Below are 15,213 nucleotides of genomic sequence, written 5' to 3'. Positions count from 1 at the left end.
TATCTGCCAAAATGTTACTGTTCTGTATATTTTGAGCCAGGAAGTCAGAGCACTTCCTTTTATAAAGATAGAAGGCTCTCTGGTAGCTTTGGTCAATTTTGGTATAGAATAGCATAATGCAACAATTTCACTGGATATACAGGATTAGTTAGAGAATTCCTTATGTCCTTTCCTGTTGCAATGAGTTACAACTTAAAATATATATATATATATATATATATATGAATGGGAGTGTTGCTTTTTGTAATATGTCAATTACAGACAGATGCATTGTCCTACCCTTGTTGGGTGACAAACAGTTCTACAGAATTTCCTAGCTGCACATACATTTCTTACTGTGAGCCTCTCCAGCAATGAAATGGGGTTTAGGATAGCTTGTCTTTACTTTTAAGAAAGAGTGTTTTAAAGATCAAGAGTGAGATCCTGGTCCCTCTGAAAACAATGGAGTCCTGGCAATAGGATTACAATAGGGTCAAGATTTCACCCTAAATCTTCAAGGAGGAAGAAATACTGGATTCAAAAGGATGCTGTTGCCAATGAAACTGGGAGAAGATTAAGCAGTTCAGGAATTATTTGCTAGGTTTATCAAGGACTATGGTATACTATATTATATTACACCATACAAAAGATCTTAGTTTTTGTTTGAGGAAAAACTGTTCTAGGCCTCTTATCTATTGGAGGATAAAGTAACACTCAGTCAGGAAAGTGTAGCTTTGGTCATACTCATTGTAGCCGGTTTACCCTCAGTCACAATTCTTTTTCCAATCCACCTTTCTCTTACTGCCCAGTCAGCCCCCCCTTGATGTCAAGAGCAATCAGAAAGGGACCACTAAGAAAGAGGTATGGGTAGTCACCAAACACAGGGGGGAAAGTATTGTCTTTAACATACTTAAACTTGTGTTATTGCCTGCTATCCTTTACCTTTTTCCTCTTACTATTTAAGAATGCTTGCCAATGAGAGTGTATTTTACTTATGTCCAGTTGTGTATTTTTCTGTTTCAAGCTCTTTATATTTCAGTATAAGGCCATTGTATATACCATTATGAGAGTACTGATATGCATGATTGAAATTAAGATGTTTATGTTAATGGATATTTCTCCATTTTCTTTACTATGGAGGGTTTTTTCAAATGACCAGATTCACATAACAGACTTAATTTAATGGTTAGTCTATTTTTACAAACTTACCACAACCAAGTTGCTGCGTGTCTCAACCCCAGCCTTATCTGCTAGACTCATGAACTACATGTACACATAGCAATGCAGACAGTGAGTTTATCTAAATAAAAGACTACTTTGACAGCATTTTTAAAAGAGCAATGGATCTGCTGGCATTCCCCTCTTCCAAAATACAACTACTCTGCAAAAGTTTAACAAAAAGCTAACAGCATATAGACATACTGTATGAAAACTAGAAGTTCCAGACTAATGGGCGGAGTCTACTATGGAGTATCATAAGATGTGTGAACCCATTTAACAAAGCTTTTCTCAAAAAACACTGATCTGATAGGTCTTTTTCATATGTAATTGGCATAATCCTACTGGAATATTGCAAAGTTAAATCTGGATTTTAAGTTAAAGGAAACTACTTTACAGCGTATGCCTGTCTAATTACTCACGGTTAAACTTTGCCTTTTCCACCTCTAGCCTTGAGTATGCTAATTTTCACCAACAAATCTATGGCTATTATATAACTGAAGCCATTAGTCATGTTTGTTCCTATTAATGTCATCCAGATTCTTCCTTTAATGAAGAGTATAAATCTTGTGGTTTTTTTATAAAGGTAGTTTCAAACTATCCATACCACTAATCTCCATACTGAATGGAGAGCACACTCTCTCCCTAGTTTAAGATTTCATCTGCTGGACAAATTGTGCCCAAACAAGAACTTAATCAGGTATCAACAGGTCAGTTGCCACACCAGGAGAGAAGCAAATTGTATTACAGTAGAAAAAGCAGTATGATGCAATTTTGAGGTTAATTCATCTCTCCTATCCTGCTGTACAAACTAACCAGATTTGATCAAATCAAAATCAGCCTGGTAAAATCAAGTTTTACTAGCCTAGAAGAAAAAAAATCTTTACCAAGTTAACAGTTTTGATTTACTGATTTTCAACTATAGATTTAAGTACTTTAGAAAGTTATAGATAAACATCCTCCTTATTTCACAGAATGGGTCATGAGGAACTAGACATTGTGTATTAAGTCAATATTGCCAACCTTAAGCTTTCAAAATACTTCAATCAGGTCCTCAAAAAAAAAAAAAATCTTTAACAAAAAATGATTTTATGCCAATGAAATTTGGCTTGGAATCTCCTAATAACTTGAATCCAGGAGCCAGAGCTTGAAGAAAAATCACCACATGTAGATTAGCAACCCAGTAGAATCTAAGCTCTTTTGTGCTCTATCCACTGGTCAATAGCTCCCTTATGATGCAAATAATGAAACTACTAATGATTTTAGTTACCTATCAAATTATTCAGCCTGGCCACAGAGATGTTTGCAAGACCCCCTGCTCAAAGAATCAGACATTTAAAAACCCTGCTGGTGAGGTACATTTAATTGATAGGAGAGTACAGCTGTCAAATTCAGCACCTGGGTGCACTAAGAATTTAGCAATGGCCAAGAAGGGAGACCTCTCCTCGTGGCAGCTAGAAGATAACATGAAAAAGCCAATACCTGTTGTCAACTATCCAATTAAACACAGAAGTCAATGAAAAATGCAACTTCTTCAGCAGTGACAAGCTTAACCTATTTTATAAATTACATTTTTATGACATCAGAACTTCTACCTAAATTCAAGTAATTAACATAGACTCAAATCTTCCAATTTGCTGTTTGGAAGCCAGCCAAGAAAGTCTGAAATCAGAACTATACTAAAGCACTTTCTCCAGGTTTGAGCTGGTAAAGAGGCACCAGGAAGTCTACAGCTTCATTAACTGAGATCATACCTCCAAACTAATAAGGCCCAAACTTGGGATGGGATGCAATGCATAACAAAGACCTACAATGAGGGGAATTTATTTTCCCTCTTGCAGAATGCTTGAAGTCTTTAGTGCAATTAGCTTTCTAGATCTTCAGTTTTATGATTCTTAATTGCAGGAGTGATTGGTTAAGGATGTGCCAGGGTCAGCAATTTTGGGTGGAATTCAAATAATTTCTGGACTAACATGCCCTTCATAATGAAGCATACTAAGGCATGATTGACTAAAGTAGGATGTCTGTGTTTCAATATAAGGCTGCCTGTCTTTTTAAGGTTTGAAAAAAACAACCTTTCCTCAACTTCCTCCTTTGAGAATCCCCCAGAATGCATTGCTGAAAACCAAGGAGACTGGCCCGTTAGGTTATTGGGGAAGAGAGGGAGATGCCTCAAGTGCTAGCCCAATACAGAAGCAGCAGTGGGAATAAACCTGCCATCCCATCATGTTTTAGCAGGGCAGAAACCCAGGAAGAGAATGAAGAGGTCTGTATGGCCCAGACATTACTAGCAACAGCTCGCTCCCCTTTGCCTCAAGGCTGAGAAGAGCAGAAGTATCCCAGCCCTCAAAGTAACAGAAGCAGTCAGGATGTATGTTCTACCTAAGTGCAATAGAACATGGCCACTGGCAGAAGCAGGTAGCTACTTTCCCTTCTGAGGCCAGCCTGCAGCACAGGGAACACCCCCAAGCAGCAGGTCACTGCTCTCTCAACTTCTGTTGCTGCGACAGACAAGCTTTTGAGCTACACTGAGCTCTTCTTCAACACTGCAAACAGCTAGTTTAGCCTGGACAATGTCTCATTCTAGGGCACTGGGATCGTGAGTGAAGTATTCTTCCCTCTCACCTCCTCTGCAGGTAGCCTCCCTCTCATAGCAGTAGGCAGCTTCAGCTCCCCTTCCCTGGCTGAGCTAGGGAAAAAGAAAGGATTGGACCTTCACCAAGAGGCAGTGGGGAATAGAGGAAAACAGTGAGGGTCAGAAAAGGATAGGACCTATGGACAGGGAATAGAAGATGGGATTCACTAGGGGCCTTCTGGAGGGTTTGTGCCTTTTAAGCTAGCTTTCTCTGCTCAGCCCTTCCCTCTGCCCAGTGAAGTCCAACATGGTTCATACACAGCCCTAAGGTGGCCTGTCTTCAGATACTATTCCTGGTGATGCACCTCAAAGAAATGCAGAAGAGCTCTCCCCACCTTTGAGGAAAAGATCCCCTTAGCTTTGTGCACTTCTCCTATCAGCACAGAGCAAAAGGAACCGTTCTTTCCATTTCTCTTCACTCAAAGGCAAGAGGCACAACACTCATCTCAAAAACATCCTCAGGGTATGTCTACACTGCAATGTAAGCCCAGAGTTAGCAGCATTCAAGTTAGCAGACCCTGGATTTGTTAACCTAGGGCTTGAGAGCTATACTAATTTGTAACCCCAGGTTAGGAATAGTTGAACTCAGGGTCCTAACCTGTGGCTCTAGGGTCCATATTGCTTTATATGGGCCCAAGTCCAACCACCCATAGCCCAGACTTCCTAGCATCCTCCCAAAATGTGGCTGTTCTAGCCTTTTATACGTAGGGCAGTGTAGGAAAACTTGACTGTCCATCAAACTTGATTGTCTAGAGGACAAAGAAAATTGGCTCATGGAATTGTGGAATACTTTTGGTAGATACCCAGAGCACAAGTCCCACAGGGCTGTGTCTACATTGTAAAGCAATAGAGCTTGAACTCTGGTTCCTAGCTTCACTCAGGCTTGGACCCTCCACCCCTGAGGGATCCTGGGACCCTGGATTAACATGCTTTATGTGTAGAAGGAATGGGGGGTTAGGCTTAAACCTGAGTTTGAACCTTGGGCTTATACTGCAGTGTAGACACACCCACAGCTGGCCCATATTAGTTAACTCAACTGCAGGGCTATAAAACTGCAATGTAGATGTCTCTTGAAGGTTCCAGAGCCTGGGCTCTGGCTCAAGCCCAGAGGAGTTGTATACTGCAGTTGTATAGCCCCACATGCCTGAATCAGCTAATACAAGGTAGCTGTGAATGTTTAAAAGCACATAGTCATACTCTTAGAGGCCAGACTTTCTCATTCCTGACATTAAGAGGAGCAGCTCCAATTCTGTTCCAGTTGAGGAAGAGGGAGTTTGATTCTGAAGCAGTGTTTTTCCATCATTCCTCCTCTTCAGAGTTTGTGTAGGCTTTTTAAAATGGGAAGTTGTGATGGGGTCTCCTGTTCCCACCCCAGACATACGCTCTGCTGCTAGGGTTGATGAGGGCCAATAAGGAGGCTAATTAACCTGACAGGCCACAGCTGCCTAGGACTACTGAGGAACTATATCCGGGAAGGGGGAACTTTGAGTAACCTAGCGGGAGAGCTGAGTGACAGAGAGAGGGCTGCAGGCCAGCCAGAGAGTTGGAGCGATGGCATGCAAACTGGAAGAGGGTATTGACTGAATGAGCTAATCCCCAGCAAGAGGCACCACAAGCGGTGAGTGATGCACCCCATTACGATATGGCAGAGAATGTGGGTATGATACTCACTCCTGACCCAAGGAGAGTTTGAAAGATTGTGCAGGCAATTGCCCCTGATATAAGGGGGAGAGACTGAGAAACTGTTTAAGATAGCCACCCTGATACAAGGGGAGTGGGAAAGGCAAGGGGTAAAGAGACAATGGTGCCACAGTGTGTGGAGGTCTTTCTGGCAGAAAGTAGGTATACCCACCCCAGCTGGCCTTCAGAGTGGTTGCCCCCACTGAAGGGGGTTGATGAGCAACCAAAGGGAATCCAGGGCCTAAAGAGGCAGATCCTGGAGAACCACTAGCAACAGTAGGAGGCATAGAGATACCTGGAGGAATACCCAAGGGAGTTAGCTGAAGAGCAACGTTATTTGCTCAAGACCCTCCAGCCAGTGAGCTGGGACCAGAGAGGCTTGGGCAAGAAGTGAGGTTCCAGAGTCAGGAAGCCAGAAGTCTGAGCAGAGTAGTGTTAATCTGCGAGCGGAAAGGATGCTTTAAGAGAAGATGCCCCTGTTGGGAAGAGAAGAAATCTAGCCCCAAGGGAAAGAGAGCAGGAAAACCCCAAGATGCCCGACCTGTGAAAAGAACAGGAAGGTGGGGTGCTTGTTTCACCTGTGGGGAGCCAGGACATGTGAAGGGGTAGTGCCCTCACAAGCAGAACTGTAGCCCAGGGAAGGATGGGGGATGAGAAAAAAGTGAGGGGCAAGGGATCAAAAAAGGACCAAGAAGAGCCAGGTACTCAAGAGCGGGGTACACTAAAGTAGTGGAGAAGGCTGAAAGGGAGAAGAGAAAAGAGAGATTGGAGAGAAAGAAGAATCTCTTAGAGGCCACGCTAAATGGATGAGGGGACCAGTACAGAGGCTAAAGGAGGTGAGCTCGGAACTCAGACCCAGGGAGAAGGGGTGTCAGTAGAGTCAGTAGAGCAAAGGCTAGGGCTACAGGAGAAGCTGAAAGCCACCAGGCTGGCCTTGCAGGTAGCACAAGAATTCCAGAGGCAGAAGTTCAGAGACTCCATTGAGGAGAATGGCAAGTTGCTCCTCATTGTGGGAGAGCTGGAGCATGAGAGGGATGACTTGCAGGCCCAACTGCAACAGCTCCAGGGGAGGAGGTACCTGCCCCCTTCCCTGTGTGGACAGGGGTGCTGGAAGTAGGGGTGCTGCCACACCCCCTGGCTTGAAGTAGCAATAACAAATACCAAATGCATGGTTTCTATCATCTGCACCCCAATATAAAAAATTGTTCTAGCACCCTTGCCCCTGGGTGGCAGTCTTGAGGGGGAGGGTATGTGATGAGGTGTTCCCTCACACGCTCACTGCTATGGTTAATGAGGGCCAAGAAGGAGACTGACCAACCTGACAAGCCACAGCTGAGGGGAATCAGGTGGGCACCTAATCCCCTGAGTGGATAAGGGAGCCTAGCTGTGGAGGAATGAGCTGGGCAGGAAATATAAAGACAGGGATTTAGAAGCAGTGAGGGTTGCTGTGAAAGCATAGACACTCCTAGGAGTAGGGGGAGGAGTGTTTAGAGCAGGGTTCAGCAATGTTTGGCACGCGGCTCGCCAGGGTAAGCACCCTGGCGGGCCGGGCCAGTTTTATTTACCTGCTGACGCGGCACATCGCTCGCCCGCGCCACTTCTCGCCGCCCCCATTGGCCCAGGACGGCGAACCGCGGCCAGTGGGGGCCGCGATTGCCCGAACCTGCCACGTCAGCAGGTAAATAAAACTGGCTTGGCCCGCCAGGGTGCTTACCCTGGCGAGCCGCGTGCCGAACGTTCTGACCCCTAGTTTAGAGACTGCAGGGTGTGTTGGCTGCAGTCACTTCCTGGGGAGAGGAAGGAGGTTTTGGGTACCAGGGAAAGAGCAGTGAGGCTAGAGAGAAAAAGGCTGGACTGCTGAGCTGAGGGTCCCTGGGCTGGAACCGGAGAAGAGGGGGGGCCTAGATTCCCCTACTGGCCACTGTGGGAGTGGCACCAAAGTAATGAATGGGAAGACTGACTAGGACTGTTGAGGAACTATACCCCGAAAGGGGGAACTTTGAGTGACCTAGCCATAGGGCTGAGTCACAGAGAGGATGCTGCGGTTCCTGAGACAGAAAGAGGGGCTGCAGGCTGAGAGAGTTGGAGTGGTGGCATGCGAACCACAGAACAGGGTGTTGACTGAATGAGCTAATCCCCAGAGTGACCAGCAGGAGGCACCATGAGTGGTGTGCCCTGTGATAGAAGTAATAATGAATAGATTTCAGCTGTGCATCTGTAGGCACACCACATTACAATATGCTGCAACAGCAGTGGTGCCTTTGTTAAAATTAAGTCACCCCGTGGATGATGGTGGTGATCTTTTCTATATAGCATTTTGTGGTGATAGGGAAGGAGCCAGTAGGTGTAAAAATTGTGTGTGGTTTTTTTTTTGGGGGTATCATTTGACTAATCTCTTCTCCCTTCATTCACGTGGCCCTCTACTTATTCCATTATGTGAAGGGGGGAAAAAAAACCCAGTCCACAAGTTGGCAGGGAGGGGGTTAAAATCCCTCCTCTGGAGAAAGAGGCATATGTATTCCCCAAGTGTGGATTAGAGGGGCTGGCCAGAGGTAGGAAAGTGATTCCCCCTAGCTATCTATAACAGCATTGTACTGTGGAGAGTTAGAAGGCAAATCTGGCAATGGGTTGGGAAAGATGGATTTGTATGAAAATGGCTGGTGCAGAACACTGGATGGACCATTTTTCTGTAAGGAACTTTGTTGTAGCAAGCCATGCCTTGGCTCTCCAAACCCCTCTGGGCATAACTTACCGGATAAAAGTGCTTAGGTCAGAATGGTCATTTCACTTGGAGTTGCTAAGTTGTGCTTAATATTACAAGCTTTTACCACTCCTAGCTTTGTGTTGCAGTGGCCTGAGTCAGAAATTCATGCTACTCTTCAAATTTTTGTGGTCACAAGTAATATGAGTGTAAAGCTGCTGCACTTGGCATATCATTGTGCATGTGCACACTTGGCTTCTTGCACTGGTGCTGCACATATTCGCCAGGTGTGCTTGTGAGCGCGAGGTTTGTATAATTTTTGAATGGGTCCAAGCAGAGCCGTCTCATCCGTAGGATGGACTGGGGCAACCACCCTGGGCCCCGTGCTTTGGGGGGGCCTACACTTCAGGGAGATGCAGGGTCCAGGGCAGCCTGGGGGATTAGCGAGGGGCCTGGCGCTGGCAGCAGCGAGCGACCCGGCCCCAGCCAGCCCTGATGGCTCCCGGGGCTGGGGGTTTGGGGGAAGGGGTGGGGCAGAGCAGGAGTGAGCTGGGGCTGGGTTGCCGGCTGGCGCCAGGTCCCCTGCTAACTCCCCAGGCTTCCCTCATCCCCCTGAAGCGTGGGGCCCCCCAAAGCACGGGGCTGGGGTGGTTGCCCTGGTCCATCCTATGGACAGGACAGCTCTGAAAACATGAGCCCAAACGTTTGTGGAGCTGGGCCCACGTTTCTGAATATTGGTGGAGCACTGACACCACAGGCCCATATAACTCGCCGCCTATGGCGTGTGTTTGTGTACAGTACACCATGGATAGGTATTCTAGTGCACAATCCACCATCATCCAAACACTGTCTTTTGGCAATGCGTGGTAGGACAGAAACAAGTTGTGCAGGGGTGATTGGGAGGAAGGGGTCAATTTCCCAGCATGCAACTGTCTCCATCCCATAATTTTCACACCTTTTTTTTAAAAAAAATCCCATGAACCCACATGGTCCTCCTCACTGTCTGCCATCTTGACAGAAGCATGGAGTCCGCACAGCTCCGCACTATTGTCATAAGCGTTGCAAGCACAGAATGCAAAATCCTCTGGAATTTGCAGAGCTGGAAGAAGAACTGAATCAGTGGGAATATGATGATTTCCTGGAGGGCACATTGCTGTGGGACATAGCATGAAACGGGAGTGGCGGAAGCTCCCTAAATGTGGGGGTGGGGAGCAGGCCCCTTCCCATGAGGCTCTGCCCCCTCATGCCGCCCCTTCCCCCCAAGTCCCACCCTCTGCTTGCTCCTCTCTCCCTCCCATTGCTCACCCTCATGGCCAGTAAAACTGGGAGGGCATAACCTTCCCACTTTTAAAAGTGATGGTTCCCTTGTTCAGGGAGCTACAGTAATGCCTTGTGGTGTACTGTACTCTTCCTGGCCCAGCTATTTTGGGCAAAGTTAGGATTCGTGTGATGTACATCTATTGGTGTACAACTTTGTCAATGGACCTATTAATCTTGTGGCACTTGCTATATATTTAGGATTATTCCACTGTTTGTCACTGATCCTATGAGTTGTCACACTGCGATGACAAATAAGTGGGTGTGTTTGGTACGACTAGGCATTCTGTAGAATATATTGTGAACTAATAGGATGAATTATTTTCCAAATAATAGAATTTTGAGTAACATAACCAATGCGCAAAGAAAAATCTGTGCAATTTAAAGGCAAGTACAGTAACAATTTAATAAATTAATGAAACAGAACTTAACAAGGGGAAAGAACATGCATGTCCATTTTACCTAGACATACAGCAACCATGGCTTTCACAGCTCAGCCTATGTGAAGCTGTGGCTGTCCTTAATGTCCTTTGGTGTGGGAGGGGTGCAGTCCGTGAAGCCACATGGGATATTGAGGAAGCAGGAAGGTGGTGTAATGAAGTTCTCCATGGACTGCAAAGAGAGACAAGCCTGTGATTGTTGAACCTATAGGTCCACAAGAGTCTGCAGCATCCATGTTAGCTGCCAGAGAAGCTCTATCATGTCCTGGTCCATCTCTGTCTCCTTTCCTGCTGGGCATCCACTCTTTCCTTCTCCAAGCTGTCTGCAGTATTCAACCTCCAGGCCCTTTGTGCACAGTCTGATGTGGCACTGGCTAATAGGATCTATTAGAAGAGGACTCTGGATGACATGTTCATTTTCCTCATCTGGAACCCCTCAAGGCTGCAGTGGCAGCAGCTACAGATAAAACACACAGAGGTACCGTTGTCAGTATAGTCACAACAGAAAGCGAAAGTTAAGATTTAGGACTCCTTCCATGCTCCCCTAAAGCTTTAAACAAGACATGCTTCTTGACACTTCTGCCTTGAAGTGCTTGAGTACGGCACCACTCACAACACCAGGCAGGGTGAATATGGCCTGCCAAGGGTGAGGGAAATGAGGAAGGAATTGCTCAGTTGCATGAAACGGAGTATAGGGCAATGGCACTGAATACTGGCACCATTTTCCACCAGCAGTGGTGATTTTAGCTGATATCTCTCCTGAAGGTGACACAGTTGAGAGCACAGCTGCTGCTGGCATCTTAAAGCCACCTGGGCCCATATGCTGCTAGCCTGTGTACTGTGACTGGTGTGGGAAAGTGTCCATGGAGGAAGAAATAAGGCTGCTACCCCTAGAAACCTACCAGAGAGGATTGCAGAGTACCCCCATCAAAGTGTCAAGATCTCTCAGGAGAATGCCAGGGACATGCCTGTGTACATAAACAAAATGGTCTGCATTCCCCACCCCTCCCTAACTCTACGGGGAATGAAAAGCAGATAATGCTACTTCTCCTTGTACTGCTACCTTTTCTAGTATGAGTAAATTTAATGGAAGATCAATAACTGTGTCCTGCTACATTAGGAGCACCATAACTGTAATGGGAAATACATTTACCCACTTACCTGAGAATCGTTCCCCGGGAGTGACTGGACTGTGGTGGTGTCTCAAACAGGTCCTGATGCATGGCGTAGCTGGAGCCCATGGTTGCATGTCCCCCACCACCTCACTGTTCATGCCCTAGGTCTGTGACTGGATCCTCAGAGGTATCCACAGTGGTCTGTGGGGAGGTAGAGGAGTCTCTGCCAAGTATGACATGCAGCTTTGTAAAGCACTGGATTGACTTCCCCAGTCTTCTGATATGCCCATTGTCATTCCTTCGCTGTCATGTGCCATTGCTGCTGATTCCTGTCACATCCCTTCTCCTGCATCCCCTGTGCAATTTGCTGGTAGATGTCCACATTTCTACAACTGGTCTGTAGCTGTGCCCACACAGCCTCTTCTCCTCACAGGATCCAATATCTCTTCTCTACTCCAAGCCAGAGTGTGTCTGGAGCATATAGCTGGCATGGTCAGCTGCACACAACAATGGAGAGCTGCTACGTGTGCTCGCCAAGCTGAGCAATCAGGAAAAGGCATTTTAAAAGTTGCAGGGCTTAAAATGGGGTGGAGAGAGGGGGGACTTCTGGTCTCTGTGACCCTGGGCAGTGGAGTTCACAGTGTGATGAGAGCTGTCAGTGTCAGGCATTACGGGACAGCTGCTAGTGGACTGTTAAGATCGATGTAGGTAATGCAGCGTCTACACTCCCGCTGCGTCAACTTCAGTACATCGACCACAGCTCAGTGCCGCTTCGGGAGGAGGTGTTACTGCATCTCTGTAACAGGGCGTTTGTCAGTGGGAGACAAATTTAAGCACAGACACGTGAACAATGTCTATGGAGGGCAGCTTATGTGACCTAACTTTGTAGTGTAGACCAGGCCTCAGCCTATATTGCTTCTCTCATAACTCATCCTTCTCTATCCCTTTCACAGATACATGTCCATTTACCTACTGTGTGTCTGAGACAGACTAACTCTTAGCAAAACATGCTGGTTTGAAATTCAAAGGTGACCAAAAAGGTTGATTAAAACAGGTTACATGCTCTTTAACTTACACCCTTCTATAAGCAGCTACTTCTGCTTCGCTATCCTTCAAACCCTGTGGCATGTAACATGCCACCTTAAATTTGTATCATTTACATAAACAATGGCCAGTTTCCTTCTAGAAGCCACTTAAAGCTCAGGGGAAGCCAGGTCATTCATCACTGGATTTTGTCTCGAGTGATTTAGTTGTGTAGTTCTTAATCATTAGGAAGAGTTCAGAGGAGAAGACTTCCATCCATCAATATTCAGACACTTCTGTATCTTAACTGTTTACTTGTCCAGATAGTACAGTAACCTATCCAGTTTTTTGTATCCTAGTTGTCCACTTTGTCTTGTCAACCACTACCAACACTTTTCCAAGAGTTCTCTTCAGGTTCACAATTGTACCCAGATCTTTCAGCAATAGATCAACCCCTAGCATTGTAGCTTACCGAGCTACAGCATGGCATTTGGCACTGTATTCAATGTTGGCTCTCTCCTTGCTATTTCAAAATGGAATACTGTGATAACAAACAACTTAATGACATTGTATGGTGGAACAAATTAACTAGATTCTGCTTGTAATGGGGTGTATTAGGCCCAGAGGCCCTCTGCTGGAGGCCTCTCAGTCGTACCACACCCATCCCAGGGAAGGGCAGAAGAAGAGAGTCCTCCAAGACCAACCAGAAAGAGGCTGCAGGGAAGCAGCCAATCAGGGGCCATCAGGTTTGTATAAAAGGAGCTGCAGGGCAGTCTGAGTTCAGTTGGCTAGCAGGGACCAGGGGATCAAGGAAAGTTCTCCTGGCTGCTGGGACTCTAGAAAGATAAGGGTCATGGGGAAGTAGCCCAGGGAAACATTGTTACTTCAAGGGATGTGGCTGCTACTTAGAGGGTCCCTGGATTGGGGCCTGGAGTAGTGGGTGGGCCCGGGTTCCACCAACAGCAACTGGAGAAATGGCTAAGATCTGAAAGTGGGGATTGAAACAGGCCCAGGGAAGGGACTGACTGTTAGACTCTGGTACATCCAGGGAAGGGGGCTGAACTGAGACTGACTCAGCTGAAGGGTTGGGGGTTTATGAACTTAGTTCAAGAGGAGTGGCTCAGCTAGAGAGCTGGGGTCACTGAGGACTCAAGGGAAGTCAAGTGAAGGCAAAGAGTCTCCAGGGAGGAAATCCAGAGCAGGAATAGCCTCAAGCTAGCCGGACCCCAACTGCGGGGTGCCATGATGGCCCCTATTGGACTGTTGAAGGACTGAGCCTGGGGAGGGCTATAGCACATTACTGAGGGCATTGAGATGGGCCCAGTTGGACTGTATGCCCCGGAAGGGGTTTGTTTAGTTTCACACATGGACTGTGTGTGACTTGCCTGGAAGGTTGAGTCACCAAAGACCTTCCTGAAGAGCAGCAGCTGACAGGGGCACTATGAGTGGAGGAGGCGGAGAAAAAACTGCAGGCCCACACAAACTCAACCTGGGGCTGCTTGCATGAGGTGAGTGCACCCCGTTACATTGCTATTTTGTAGATCCACCAAAATTAACACTACATTAAAATCCTAGTTTTCCTGTTCAAAGAGATGTTCAAAACCAAAATGTAGACACTGGTTTGTTTAACATTGTTTGATTTAAGCCCTGCACATGTTAATTTTAGATGGACACAACACAAATAGATAGTTGAGTCCAACTGAACTCACCGGGAATAGTCACAAATAAAGCTACTGATCCTAAGTATCTGCAGGATTCAACAAGTATGCTTTTAGCCAGGGCCGGCTCTAACTTTTTTTTGCTGCCCCAAGCAGCAAAAAAAAAAGCACCGCCCCACGAACCCACCCATCCCCCCACCCTGAGCGCCGCGCCGCCGGAACACCCCCCGAGCCACCGGAGCCTGCCCCCGCCCAGCGCCGCCGGAACCCCAGCGCCGCGCCCGCGCCGCCGGAGCGCCCCCCTGTGGAATGCCACGCCATGCTCCCCCCGCCGCCCCTTACCAGGTGCCGCCCCAAGCATGTGCTTGGGTGCCTGGTCCCTGGAGCTGGCCCTGCTTTTAGCATACAGCATATGTTAATGTGATGCTATTCACATAGATAGTCCTATCCATCTTAAACAAAGCTTCCAAGAGGTGGGGGAGGGGGAAGAAACCCTAATGCTGGTAAAATTTGATTTACTTCATGACACTTAAAAAATAAGTTGACAGCTACTAATATTGCAAGAGTCATGTTACACCTGGAAGGTTGTTCATATTTATATACACTTTCAGATGGACCTGTTTATTTTACATGATAGTCTTAGAATCACAAAAGCCTGAAAGAATTCTGGATTTTAACTCCTGGCCAAAACTTCAAAATGCCTTTAAGAGCCAGGTTGCCAAAAATGTTTAGTTGCTTCCAGACTTCTAATATTGGCATCAGTAGCAGGGCCCAAAACCAAGGAAGTGCCTAATATTTTGTAAACCAGTTCCCTATTTTGAATGTTTTAGGATTGCAATAGGAACAGCATATTGAATATGCATTCAGAGTTCAATTTCAAGCCCTAATATTTAACATCACTGTACAAACACTTAGAATTGTGTCTGATGAAGTGGGCATTATGCTCCAATACATCTGTTAGTCTTAAAAGTGCCACAGGACCCTCTGTTGCTTTTTACTTAGAATTGGGTAACTGAGTGCCAAAATTTAACGAAATCAATATTGTATAATATATTAATCACAAAATAATGAGTTATTAAAATCCTACTGAACCTATCCAGATTTGTTGAGACAAGAAGCTTTTATAGCTATACTCACGTAAATTGCTGGACACAACACATGCTGAGAACAGAAGCTCATTTATTAAATTAACAGCAAAAAAGTTCCAATTAATACATGAAATTAGATAACCCTGTTTCATCCTGAAGATATGCTCAACTGCTACCTTAGCTTGCTACTGTAGTGAGGAATATTAAATGCAGCTTTCACTTCTCCTTGTCTTTTACTAGCTTTTTCAGTTCTACACTCTATTGGTAGACATTTATTATCACCACTTGATATGCTTTAAAGAAGTGGGTGTGCATCATGTGAGATATGCATAGATGTTAGTGCCTTGTATAAGGTGTCA

The 15,213-nt window shown here is 46.0% G+C and overlaps 1 protein-coding gene across 3 annotated transcripts in view; it reads right to left on the bottom strand.

Moving 5' to 3' along the window:
* The window catches only part of EMP2 (epithelial membrane protein 2), a 41,242-nt gene that overhangs the window by 9,501 nt on the left and 16,528 nt on the right, over positions 1 to 15,213 (bottom strand). Inside the window, exons 1-2 of one of the 3 annotated variants that reach the window (XM_034784786.1) lie at positions 11,132 to 11,222; positions 9,993 to 10,427 (exon numbers count right to left, since the gene is read on the bottom strand). The exons of 1 other annotated variant lie outside the window; for it this stretch is intronic. The gene's annotated coding sequence lies outside the window, so the exon portion shown is untranslated. Of the gene's footprint in view, positions 1 to 9,992; positions 10,428 to 11,131; positions 11,223 to 15,213 lie in introns of those variants that run through there. One more of the 3 variants, XM_034784787.1, reaches the window with a different exon arrangement.

Source organism: Trachemys scripta, chromosome 10 (assembly GCF_013100865.1).
Source record: "Trachemys scripta elegans isolate TJP31775 chromosome 10, CAS_Tse_1.0, whole genome shotgun sequence".
NCBI lineage: Eukaryota > Metazoa > Chordata > Testudines > Emydidae > Trachemys > Trachemys scripta.
This window is presented reverse-complemented; position numbering and strand designations above follow the sequence as displayed.